A 12,504-nucleotide genomic window follows, 5' to 3' on the forward strand; every position below is an offset into this window, starting at 1 on the left:
AACATGCATCGCATGCACCCTAGAAATAGGATATGATAGTATATGGTTGCCTTGTGTATGTGTGTGTCATTCATCATCGCATAGATAAGAAAAGAGGTTTAGACATAAGTCCTATAGACATCATCGTATACATCGCATGCGTCTTAAAATTAGAAGCTATAGCATTTGCATTGAGAGATGACCTGTTATTTTATGTGTGTAGCATGATCGCATAACTTGAACGCAATCTTAGGAAATGTTAGCTAAATCCCTTCTCAACCCGTTCCCCGCATACTCATGGGATTTATATTTTAAACAAACATACCAATCAACTTATTATTTTGATTGTTACCGCAGAGGAATCAGAATTTACCATCGCATATTGTCTCCATAGTCCCTATGTTCAACCCTGGACTTACTAGGCAATCTAGTAGGATTTATACTTGGATTTTGCTAGAAAAACTTGCATGTACAATGCATACACCACCATCACAATATACACCATTATTTCATCATATTCACAATGCATCACTGATTCCGGGGCTTGAACATAGTGGCCACAGCTTCTCTTTGGAAGAGAGGACTCAGTCTTAGTAGGACTATGACTTATGATCATTAGAGGGATCAGTGGTACTTAAGGAGTTAGATGTAACTACATGGGGCATAACGATTATTGGCCCAGCTGTATTTATGGGCAATCTGTGAAGGGTTATCGCACTGTTGATTGGTTGATATGGACACATAATATATCTGTAGTAAGAAGAGTTCAGCTGTCGGTCTTTAGTGGAGTGCCTGGCAGTTAACAGATGGTGGATCCCGTGATTAAAGAGTTTAGTCAGTTATTCACGTACCATTGAAGCTTCGAGCTACAAGTCCATAAGGTCCCCTTGGTAGCTTAATGGATTCAAGTTGAGGATCAATTCTTGGTGTTGATTTGAAATGTTTAAATTGATAAGAGGTAATTCGATTATATATGATATGATCGGTGTGGTGTATGAGATACATCAAGTGGAGGATTAATATAAATGAGATTTACTTTAAGTACCATGGAATAGAAAATGAGCTATGGTTTATATGTTTCATGAGATGAAATATTAAAACTACAGGTTATAAATATAGTATACTAAGTTGGTTATCATATATATTTTATTATTAATTATTGGATAATTATCTTTTTTTCTCTAATAACCAATTGAGTGGGAGGTTATTGGTGATTTCATGGTCTGTGAAATAAAAGAAAAAATGTTTTCCTAAATTTAGAAAAAGATTTGCAAGAAGTTGTTGAATAGAAAGATTTCTATTCTCGAAAGTTCTCACGGTGGTTGTCAAGTAAATACAATTTACTAAACGACAGCTGAAGAGAGACTAGCGATCGTCGAGTGATTCTACATGATAGTCACTCAACTGGCCAATTAGTTAAACGATCGCGGAGCTTTTGCTAAACGATCGCATAGCTTTTGTTAAACGATTGGGCATTGTCTATACGATAGACTTGTCATCTTCCACTTTCTCAATCGTTTACACGATTGTTCCTCCGACCTCTTCCTCTAACCAAGTCCACACAGAGTCCACACTTCTAGATTCTCACACCGAGAATACCAAGGTAGCCATTGTGGTGGTATCATACTCAACTCGACATTGTCGAGGATTATTGGAGGTCATTCGCTGTGTTCGTGATCTGGGAGATCGTTGTGTTTGTGGTCGCTGTGATCGTGCAGTGTAGCGGTCGTAGTGTTCGAGCATTCGAGTTTGCAGTCTTGTTGATTGTTCGAGCGTTCGTGATCAAGAGTGTTGAAGATGAGTCTTCAAAGGTATGTGTAATTTTATCCCATGATCTTTAGAAAAACATGTTGTAATTTCGTTTTGTGCATAGCCTGTATGTTTCCGTTTCTTGATTGTAATTGTTAATGTTCATATACGAATGAAATTTGGAACAATCATTCCGCTGCTCATGGAAATCCTCATGTCTAATTTCCTTCAATGCTATATTTTGTCTTCCTCTTCTTCACACTGAGGAAATAGGTTATTTTTGGTGACTATCAAGTTAAGAAACAGATAAAAGTTCCAATGAGATAGTCAGATGTTATTAATGAAAATTTAGAGTTGTGTAGTTGTTTTGTTTGCTGGTGTTAGCTAATTTTATACAAGTACTTCAATAAGAGAATTGCTTGTTGGTTTTGTAAAACTGTAGGTTTGGGAGGATTGGGACATTTTGTTAGTTGTGTAAAGTTGATATATATGTTACTTTTTTCAATAAAATGGTATGCTGCTATTGAAAAGCACTCAAAAAGTGCTTTCTTAGTCTTAGAATTTCATTAGTTTTGTTATCATTTTTGTGTCTGTTGATACTTTATATGTTTAATTTGTAGAAAATTGAGCATTTGGATTAGAATGGACAATTTTGAATGTGAAATGGTGAAACTACTCCTATAGTAGGTCAAATTTTGACCTAGGATAAGAAAAGGGTAAAAAAAGATGAGAATTAGGGAAAAATTGGGCATGGACAGCGTGTACAACACTAGGATAGATTGGAGTTAACAAGGTAGCACCATGACGCTACTAAAATTTTAGTATAAATCAATTCATTTTTTAGATAGCGTCATGGCGAGAGCCGTTTTTATAAATATTTGGCTGCCAAGAGCAGAAAAGGGGGTTGAGTTTTAGGTTTTTTATCTGTTCATTAAGGCCCTCCACTGAAAGCCAAATTCTAGGCAAAAATGACAACCTAAAGCTCAGAAAGGTTTGTGATCAAGGAGATCGTTGGAGAGCGATCCCAAGTTTGAGGACGACAGTCAAGAGTCCGACTTACTTTTCTTTCCCTCTTTAATCCTTTACTTTTCTATATTTGAAATATTATGAACGGTCTATGTTTGCATTATAGTCATGAGTGACTGAGTTGTGTTCTTAGGGTTTATGATTTAGTTATGGATTGTTGCAAGCTGTTTTGATTGTTTGTTATTTTGGACTAATGCATAAACTATTTTGGCATGCTTGCGTTTGTCACTTTCGAACAATTGGCCGCTATTTGAATGATTTTTATTTGATGTCATGTTTAAGAGAGAGTGCATTAGATTAGGTCTAACATGTTAAATTATTAATCAATTATGCATGAAGGTGATATGAGATTAATAGAGATCAACAATGAAGGAACTTAGTGTTGTATCTAATCAATTAATTTCATGAAAGTGAATTAATGTTTGGTAATAGAAAGGATTGAGCTCGACGGAGGATACTTGGATAAAAGACTTCTAGGTCTATAGTTAGCATAAAATGAATCTAAGTTCAAATTAATCAATCTAGTTAATCTATCAATAAAATCATTATCAGGACATGTCTTTGCTTAGTTTCGCTCCATTATTTATCATTAATTTACTTTCTAGGATTAGATTAATTTAGTTTCTACCACAATTAGTTTTCTAGATAAAATTGGAAGAATCTCTGAGTAGCTAAGAGTGTATCAAACCAATTCCCTGAGGACAATACTCAGCTAAGGCAGATTTAAACTATATTATTACTTGACACATGCGTTGTTAACCTGGTCATGTGCGATGAGAAATTTGAGATTGTATGGTTGTTGGTTTGCAGGTGTGCTAACTAATTTTATATAAGTGATTTAATACAATTATTAGTTGTGTAAACTAGATGTTGGCAACCATTATATTTGGTCGATGGTAATTCAGATTTCGGGTTTTAAGCTTGTTTGGAGTAAATTAAAGGTTGCATATGAGGAGTCTCAATGACCCATATATATATTCAAATATGTATATAGTTGACGGCTAAAAAACCCCAATAAATTGTTTTAGTCGATGTTTAATAAATGTCAATAGAAACATCAATGAAGACCTGTGCATGTCTTTGTTGACTGCCAAAAAACATCAACACAAAGTGTATAGTTGACAGTCCTTAGAAATAGTTTATGGGTAAAAAAGATCAATGTTATCCTTCATGGGCAGCCAAATGTGTCAACAAATAGGGTAAAATTGACCGTTTTTCAAAATAGTTGATAGTAAAACATGTTACCCTTCATTGATGATCAAAAATGTCGACAGAGTTTTTATTGACGTTTTCTGGCTGTCAACAACTTTTTGTTGACGTACATGTTTTGATGACAGGAGCTTTACTAATATTTTTCTTTCATCAATAAAGGCCAAAATTATAATAGTGCCTGACTGACCAAACTTGACCAACCGATGATCTCCCCTTGTTTACCCATTTCCAAGACTGAGCCTGCTTCGTTTTCTAGAGTGAAGGATGTGCTGCTAATTTTAAATGATTTTGCTCCTTTGCTTCTTTATTGTTTTTCATTTATCAGAATCATCCATTGTTATTGTTAAGTCAACCAAAGAAGGAGATCTCATGTATCTTCTTGTTGTTGGTTCTTACTTTGTTGCCTTGGTTTTGGTTTTTGTATAACATCATGAATGACATGTGTTTCTATTTCTCCAGTATGGTTGGTTCTGGCAGTTTCTTGTTTCTGATTTGTGCTTCTCCTATGTATTTGGTTGGTTTATGTTTTGTTTTATCTTGCCTTAAAAAATAGTAACCCAAAAGGGAGTTTGTTAATGCATTAGTGGTGCCTATATTTTTTTTGTTGACCAGGCTTTGATGTTGGTTTGTTAATGTCTGTTCATTTGTATTCAAGTCTTTGAGAAGCTTGTGTTTTTGTATGTTAGCCAAGAGTTTTTTTTTCTAGACTATCTTGAAGTAAAACAATCATCCCTTTGAGGAATTCTCACAGTTAAGGAAGTCTAAGCTTCGCAAATGAAGAGGACTTTGTATGAAACAAGAAAAGATCAAAATTATAGTTGAGAGGGAGTCTTACACTTAGGGAGAGTCTAAATTATTATTCACTAAAGTTAGACTCCTCATTTGTCTAGGCTCTTCATTTGTCTTTGTAGATGTCTTCTGGTAACAGATAATGACGTTGTTATTGCTCAACTTTATATTAATCAAATTTTCTTTCTTTCGAGCAAACCACCCCCAAGATGTAGGTGACATTGCACCGAGCCAAGTTACCAAACCTTGTGTCTTTTTCTACTATCTTTATTATCTGTTTCATTTCTTGTTACCAGTGTTGTCATAACATTATGTGTGACTTGTGACAATCTATGTTGATTAACATTGTATGTGATTTGTGACAATCTATGTTAGATTAATCTTGATAATGTCCCTGAATTAAAAAGTGAGGAACAAAACAAAAAAAGAAAAAAAAAAAAGAAATTATGGGTGAAAATAATAATGTTTTATAAGTATGGTTGATGCTCGAGTAGAGGGGTACTTGGAACTTGAATGAGAGAGAATTATGAGTATATGTAGTATGTGGCTAAGAAAATGACTTTAAAAAATTGATCTTGTTTAGTGACTTAATTATAGAAATTTCAAAGTTAAACCTACTTGACTCGTGACTTTTTAAAGAATTTTTCTATGAACTAGAATAAGGTTTAAATTTCAAAAATAAAAAAATAAAAATCAAATCATCATTAAAAAAAAAATAGATCCAATTTAATTATGAGTTCAAAGGTCAACTATATTTTAGAATACGAGAACTAAATAATTAAGAGCTCGTTTGTTAACCATTTGATTTTTTATTTCAGTTTTTTAAAATTAAACTTATGTTCTTTCAATTTCTTGCAATGATTTTTTCATGTTTTCTTTAATAAAAGAGTTAAATTCTTAACCAAATTTTAAAAACAAAACAAGTTTTTAAAAACTATTTTTTTAGTTTTCAAAACTTAGTTTGATTTTTAAAAATATTGAAAAAAAATAGATAACAAAAAAGAAATTTTAGAAAGATGAAAGAAGTACTTATAAACTCAATTTTTAAAACCTTAAAACTAAAAATCAAATAGTTACTAAAAGAAACTTAAAAAATTAAGACCATGTTTGATAACCATTTCATTGTTTGTTTTTTGTTTTTGAAAATTAAACCTATTTCATCCCTATTTTTTTATAATGATTTGCATCTTTTTAAGTACAACAGTTGAATTTTTAGTCAAATTTTAAAAACAAAAACAAATTTCTAAAAGTTACTTTTTTTAGTTTTCAAATTTTGGCTTATTTTTTGAAAAAAATAGATAATAAAAATAGAAATTTAGAAGTAGAAGTAGTGTCTATAAGTTTAATTTTCAAAAATAAAAAATAAAAAATTAAATGATTATCTAACCAACTAAGTAAAGGTAGACTAAAAGAGGCTTAAAAAGTTGACTAGGGTCAACGCAAATAAGTTTTTTACAAAGATAGTGACAATGGCAGTCATTCCACATTGGATACACATCAAAACATAATTGATCAAATCCCAAGTCTCCTTTTCGCCCCTTTCTTTTTTAGTTTCTCAACCCTACAAATTCAATATTTCAAACCAACAACTTTCTCTCTCCAAATTAATAATAAATAAATAAAATTAGGGAAAAACCATTTTTTAGTCTTCAATTTTTTTGAAATAAGTGCATTTGGTCCTTGAAGTTTCAATAGTCGTTTTAGTTCTTAAGTTTTCAATAATAGGTTTAAAAGGTCCTCTTCATTAACCTTGTTTAAATTAATAGATATGTTCAGGTAGATTATTTAAATGCTGATGTGACTTGCTGACTAAATTGATAATTTGGATTTAAATTTGTCTCATGAAGTTCGTCTTGTAAACTTTACGAGACGAACTTTACGAGACAAAAGACAGAAATGACTTGAAATTGAGTTCGTTGAGTTCATCTTATGAAGTTCGTCTCGTGAAGTTATTTCACGAGACAAAAGACAGAAATGACATAAAGTTGAATTTGTTGAGTTCATTTCTCGTGAAGTTCATCTCGCGAAGTTACTTCACGTGATAAATTTAAATCCAAATCAACTTAGTCAGTAAGCCACATCAGAAATTAAATAATCTACTTAGACAGATTTGTTAATTTAAATATGTTAATGAAGATGGCCTTTTAAACCTATTTTTGAAAACTTAAGGACTAAAATGGCTAATCTAAAACTTCAAAGATCAACACACTTATTCCAGAAAACTCGAGGACTCAAAAAGGTATTTTTCCCATAAAATTACAACATTTGTAACAACAATTGGTGAATTAAATTAACTAACCAAACACTTCTCCATATCAAATACGTTTCTAAGCTCTATTTGGGTTGTTAGTGGTTGGTCCCCTCTTCTTCTTGGTTCCTTCGAGGTGAATTCTGACGTGGCTTGTCTTGATGGTTATGTGAGTCTAGATTCTATTGTCCGTGATTTTAATGGGCATAAAATGATAAATAAATTTGAAAATTCATAAAAGATTGATTGGTTCAATTGAACTTGTTATAGTAATCACTCTCCATGAAAGTGTTTCTAAAGTTCTTGAGACAAACATCTTTCCTCTCAAGACATAATATCATTTGGAATCTCTTAACAAGGAAAAGTAAAATATGCTAAAAGGTTCAACCTTTTATCGACTCTTCTTGAGCTACGACTTTGTAGTTCAATTCATGAGTTATTTCATATTATTTCATGTTTGTAAATTGTGATTCATGATAATTTGGTTAGAAGAACACCTACCATGATAATAATCACGTTTCTTTGTTTGTTTGTTTTTTTTTTAAAGAATAATAATCATGTTTCTTAACTTTGGTTTCCCTTCTCTTTTGTTATAATTTACCATTAAAATAAAAAACATGGAACTCTCAAATTTGCAGCCACACTTTTAATTAACATTCACGACAAAAAAAAAATCCAAAAACAAAAACAAAAGATAAAATCAAAAGACAGTTTATTGACACATTAAATTAGGTCGTCAAGCCATCATTCTGAGAAATTCACGATAATCAATTACACCATCACCATCAACATCAAACACTTTGATCATAGCCGAGCACTCTTCTTTTGATTTCACGTAGCCAAGCCGCCCAAACATCTTTTGCAACCCGGCCGGTCCAATGAATCCACATCCCTTTTCACCTTCAAACATCTCAAAAGCCCTCTTCAAGTCCTCCTCCTCTTCTTCCTCCTCCCCCTTTACGAGCCGTTGGAAATCTCCGAGCTCTAGTAGCTCGTCCCCATCTTCGTCAAAGTCTCCGATCACACTTTGAGCTCCGTCGCGTGTCATGTACTCACCGATCGACGCAAAGTAGGTTCGGAGCTCGTCACTAGAGATTTTTCCATCTCCATCAACGTCGAGGTGACGAAAGGCAACTTCGGCGAGGGGCAGTGAAGGAGGTTTAGACGATGTTGGTTTGTGTTTGGAGTGAAGACGAGGGAAATTGAGCTTCGTAGAAAACCATTTTAAGGGAATGGAAATGGTTGAAATGGCCATTTAGAATTTTGGTGCTTAGGGAAGAAGTATGAATGGTGATATAAATATATATAGAGAGCGATGTGAAAAGTGTTTAAAAAGTCTTTTGGAACAATTTTGAAGAAATTGCAAAAGACCCTACTCGAAATTGCATGGAAATTTCCTTAGAAATTATTATGTTGTTTTGGCGGGTAAAAGGATCACTATGAAGTTATTGCAAGATTAATGTCTAGATGAATAATGTTGCTATCCGGAATATGTTTAGTTACTATATAATATTTTTTTAAAAAAAAAGTTCTTTGATATATAATAATTTTGAAAGTAAAGATTGATAGTGCTTGTATTAAATACAATTGTGATGTCATAAATAACTTAAAAGATGTATCGGTCCTCCTCTAGTCTTTTTTTTCTTTTTCTATCTACTAAATATTGGGTATAACTTTGTTTACACTTATCTTTATATAGTTCATCTAAGTGTCCAATCACAAATTATCACGTGATAACTTTTTTTGGAAAAAGATATTTTTTTATATTTTTTTTCCATTTGGATGTATGGATCAATGTAGGCTAAGTTTCACCCAAATATTACTCGATATTTATTACATTATATGTATTTATTTTAGGGTCAATTGTAACTATAGTGACTAAAATTTAATTATGATATTGTTGATAAATTTTAGATTTTTTTTTTTTTTTGAGGAAACTAAAAGTAGTATGAAGTGGGTTTCCATCTAATTTGACAAAACTAAGATATTTAATCAATAAATAGCATAATATGTTTATGCTAAATGTTTTTCAAAGTTTTTGATTGAATTATTTAAAACCAGCGAAAACTAATATTAAAATTAATTAGAAGCAAAATTGAAAATAAGATTACACGACTAAATTAATATGGAAAAAGTCCAAAAATATAAGGATCAAAAGGCTATATAGACCTATATATATTATTACTTCCCTCATTATTTAAAATCTACATTTAATTTTTTTTTATTTATTAAAAAAAAAAACAGAAAGGAAAGCGAACCGAGTAAAAGTATAAAATTAGCGATAAATGTTTTAAAAAATTCATTATTTATTATGTTACGGAATGGGAGGGGACTGAATTTAAAAGTTTAATGTAAATTATAAGGCCGTTGTTTGAAAAAGTAGGCAAATCGAAAGTTTCATTTTCTACTTTTGTAACGTTTATTTTATTCTTTGTCCCCTCATATTTCTTTAATATTTTGAATGTTTTATTTTTAAGAATGATGATAAAATACATTTTTAATCTATTATATTTAAATTTGATGTCTATTTGGTTCTTAAAGTTTTAAAGTAACACTTAACTCCTTTAAATTTAAAAAATAGTTCTAAATGATCCCTGAGACTACTTTGATCGTTTGTTGACAAATTGTAAAATGACGTGGTAAGTTAAAAAGAGATTAGAGTAGCTAATCTGAAAAAAGAAATATTAATTTAATACTTTTTTTTTTATTGATGTAGCCTCATTCAACAACTTGAAATTTAGGGTTAAAAAATAATTATTCACCTTATAAGAGAAGAAAGATTTGTTAATACATGTTTAAAGAAAAGGGACATTTTCAACAAGGTGTTGGTCGAAAAAGGCTTTATAATACCTTTCTTGATTGTAAATACATAAGTAATTGTGAATTCTATGTGACCTCTTGTAATAACATTGAAATAAAAACTGTTAGTCATATTTATGCTTTAGTTTATGTATTCGGCATATATTGAGGTTATAGATTAAGAAATTTGTTATCATTCTTTTGTATAAATTTTCTATGTAAATCTCAAATCAATATACAGAAAATATTCATTCAAATATCTCGCACATAGTATCAGAGCCGTTTTAGGGTTTTATACTTTTCATCCATAGTCTCGTCTGTTCGGTCTCTGCCTCCGTCGATCGGTCGTCGATGGAGGTAGAATTTATTAGATTCAACAAGTATGCAGCAGAAAAAAACAGAATCATTAAGAACTCTAATTCATCAATTTTAGCTACAAATCAAGCATGTTCTACAAAATAAAGGAGGGTTTTAACAATACCTGTGAAGACTCTCTCTTCAATCCACAAAATAATCTTCTCCTCTTCTGATCATGAACCACCACTAGGACTTCCCTACTATCTTCTATAAACCTTAGATTGAGTTGTGGGGACTCAAAATAAATTGGATCAAAGAAATTTTTTAGAATAAAGTGGCTGGTTCTTCACAGATATTGAAGAACTTTTTCTTCAACAAGGCTTTCAGCAAAACACCTTTTGCATGCTCTCAACTCAGCACAAAGCTAATTTTATATCAAGACATCATGTAAACTAATCGCATCTTCATAAGTCGGCTTCTACTTGGGAGAATTTGGTGGGTTAATTGAGAATATGACTCAAAAATTGGAAAAACCTACTAAGAGTGGTTTTTCCAATTTTCTCAATTTTAATCAAATTAAAATTGATATTTAATTTACAAATAATAAATTCTTTTAAAATTGTGTTAAAATCAATTATTTTGGATTTTCATTAAAATCCAATTTTAATCTAATTTTCTAAAATATAGATTAAACAAAATTGATTTTTTTAATTTTGAATTTTCACAAAATTTAAATTTTCAATTTTAAAAATAATTGATTTAATTAACTAAACCATTTAATTAATTTTATTAATTTAATATCAAATATTAAATTAATCAAACATCAATTCCACAATCATGAATCCTTATTCATGTAATTTGATATTTAAATCGAATTTAAATATCAACCTATTCTCCAAATTCGTATAAATCAATAATTAAATGAGTAATTATATCGCATATAATTATGAATTCTCTTAATTCGAATTTGAACGTTTCAAATTAACTCATCATGCTATTCTAAGGTTTATTTCGTTTGTGAGCTAGTAGGGGGACCTAATGGACCTACAGATCATGGGCTCCGACGATCCGAGATTTAATTGGCTAAACTCTTTAAACTGAGTTAATCCTCATTCTTTAACTACCCGATCACGCCCTTAGTTGTACTCTTCTCATTGTAGATGTATTTTGTCCACTCGATATAACCACGATTAGTAAGTTAATCCTTCACAGGTTGTTTGTAATAATGGCTAGGTCAATTGGTTTAACCCCAAGATTACCTCTTGTTCCTTAAGTTCCACTGATTATCTAATAAATAATTGGTTTTAAGATCTAATCATCAAACTGAATCCCTCTCGCGCCAATGAGAGGGTGAGGCCCTTTATTCAAAACCTGGAGTCAGCACTTAAGAGAACAACCTCTCTACTATCCCTAAGAGCAGGTAGGAGTGAGTTCCATCTTGCATCCTATGACCCCAACTATCTACCCAGTTTTATCCTTGAAATGGGAGGCTCATTGAGCCTGTGCTGTTGAGCCAACCCTCACTCATGCAAATCTAAGGATAATCCCAAATAAACAGGAGTTCATAGTTAGCTTAGGATTAAGGTTAAGTTACTTAGGGCATCGTTTTAAAATAGTTAGTCTTATACAGTAAACAACGTTATAAAGTAAGAGTGATTTATTTCTTGGTTCGATCTTATGTAAACTCATTCATAGAACGCCCTCACTTCTCATGTCACTACATGAGCAAATTAGGATCACTTCGTTTATAGCACTTTATAACGATCGTAACAACTACAAAATGGGTCGCATCCAATAGTGTTACCAGAATAAGGCATCCAACCTTATTCGTATACTATATATCATTTTGACTATTTATTCGAGCCTAATCCACTCTTATATCTCTACATAAAGTTAAAGTACTCATGTAATAATCATGAATATTTTAGTTTATTGGATTTATTTCTTAAACGAAATGAGCAATTCATATATACAATAACAACTTATATTGATTCAAACTTCATTAATATTTTTATTAATCAACAGAATATTTTGTCGTTACAGAATAAGTTTTAGGATATAAAACTCAACAAATTTCTACTTGGACTAAAATTCCAATGGGAACATACATATGTATGCATAAAATTGAGTTTTTGAGTTTTAGGGAGAAATACAATAAACTAAGGCATCACATACCCATGGTTTGCCTTAGGTATCACATATGATGGTTTTTCTTAAGTATCACATACCCATGGGTTTTTCTCCCACTTTCCCTAGGTTATATAACTCGCAGTCCTAGTCTCACTAGATGACCCTCAAACACTTTAGCTGAGAGGATCACTGTAAATATATCAGCATATAGTCTCCTTTTTATTCAAACAAACTTAGGAAATGCATCTTAAATCCATAACTTCTTGTTTCTCAAT

General features: G+C 31.5%; 1 pseudogene across 1 annotated transcript; it reads right to left on the minus strand.

Moving 5' to 3' along the window:
- Nucleotides 1-7,634: 7,634 nt before the first annotated feature.
- On the minus strand, nt 7,635-8,302 carry LOC120091492 (putative calcium-binding protein CML41 pseudogene; annotated as a pseudogene). Its single transcript, XR_016532366.1, has one exon. The product of XR_016532366.1 is annotated as a putative calcium-binding protein CML41 pseudogene (transcript).
- Between the last annotated feature and the right edge of the window lie 4,202 nt (nt 8,303-12,504).

Source organism: Benincasa hispida, chromosome 9, assembly GCF_027475165.1.
Source record: "Benincasa hispida cultivar pf3 chromosome 9, pf3_genome.v1.1, whole genome shotgun sequence".
Classification (NCBI taxonomy): Eukaryota; Viridiplantae; Streptophyta; class Magnoliopsida; order Cucurbitales; family Cucurbitaceae; genus Benincasa; species Benincasa hispida.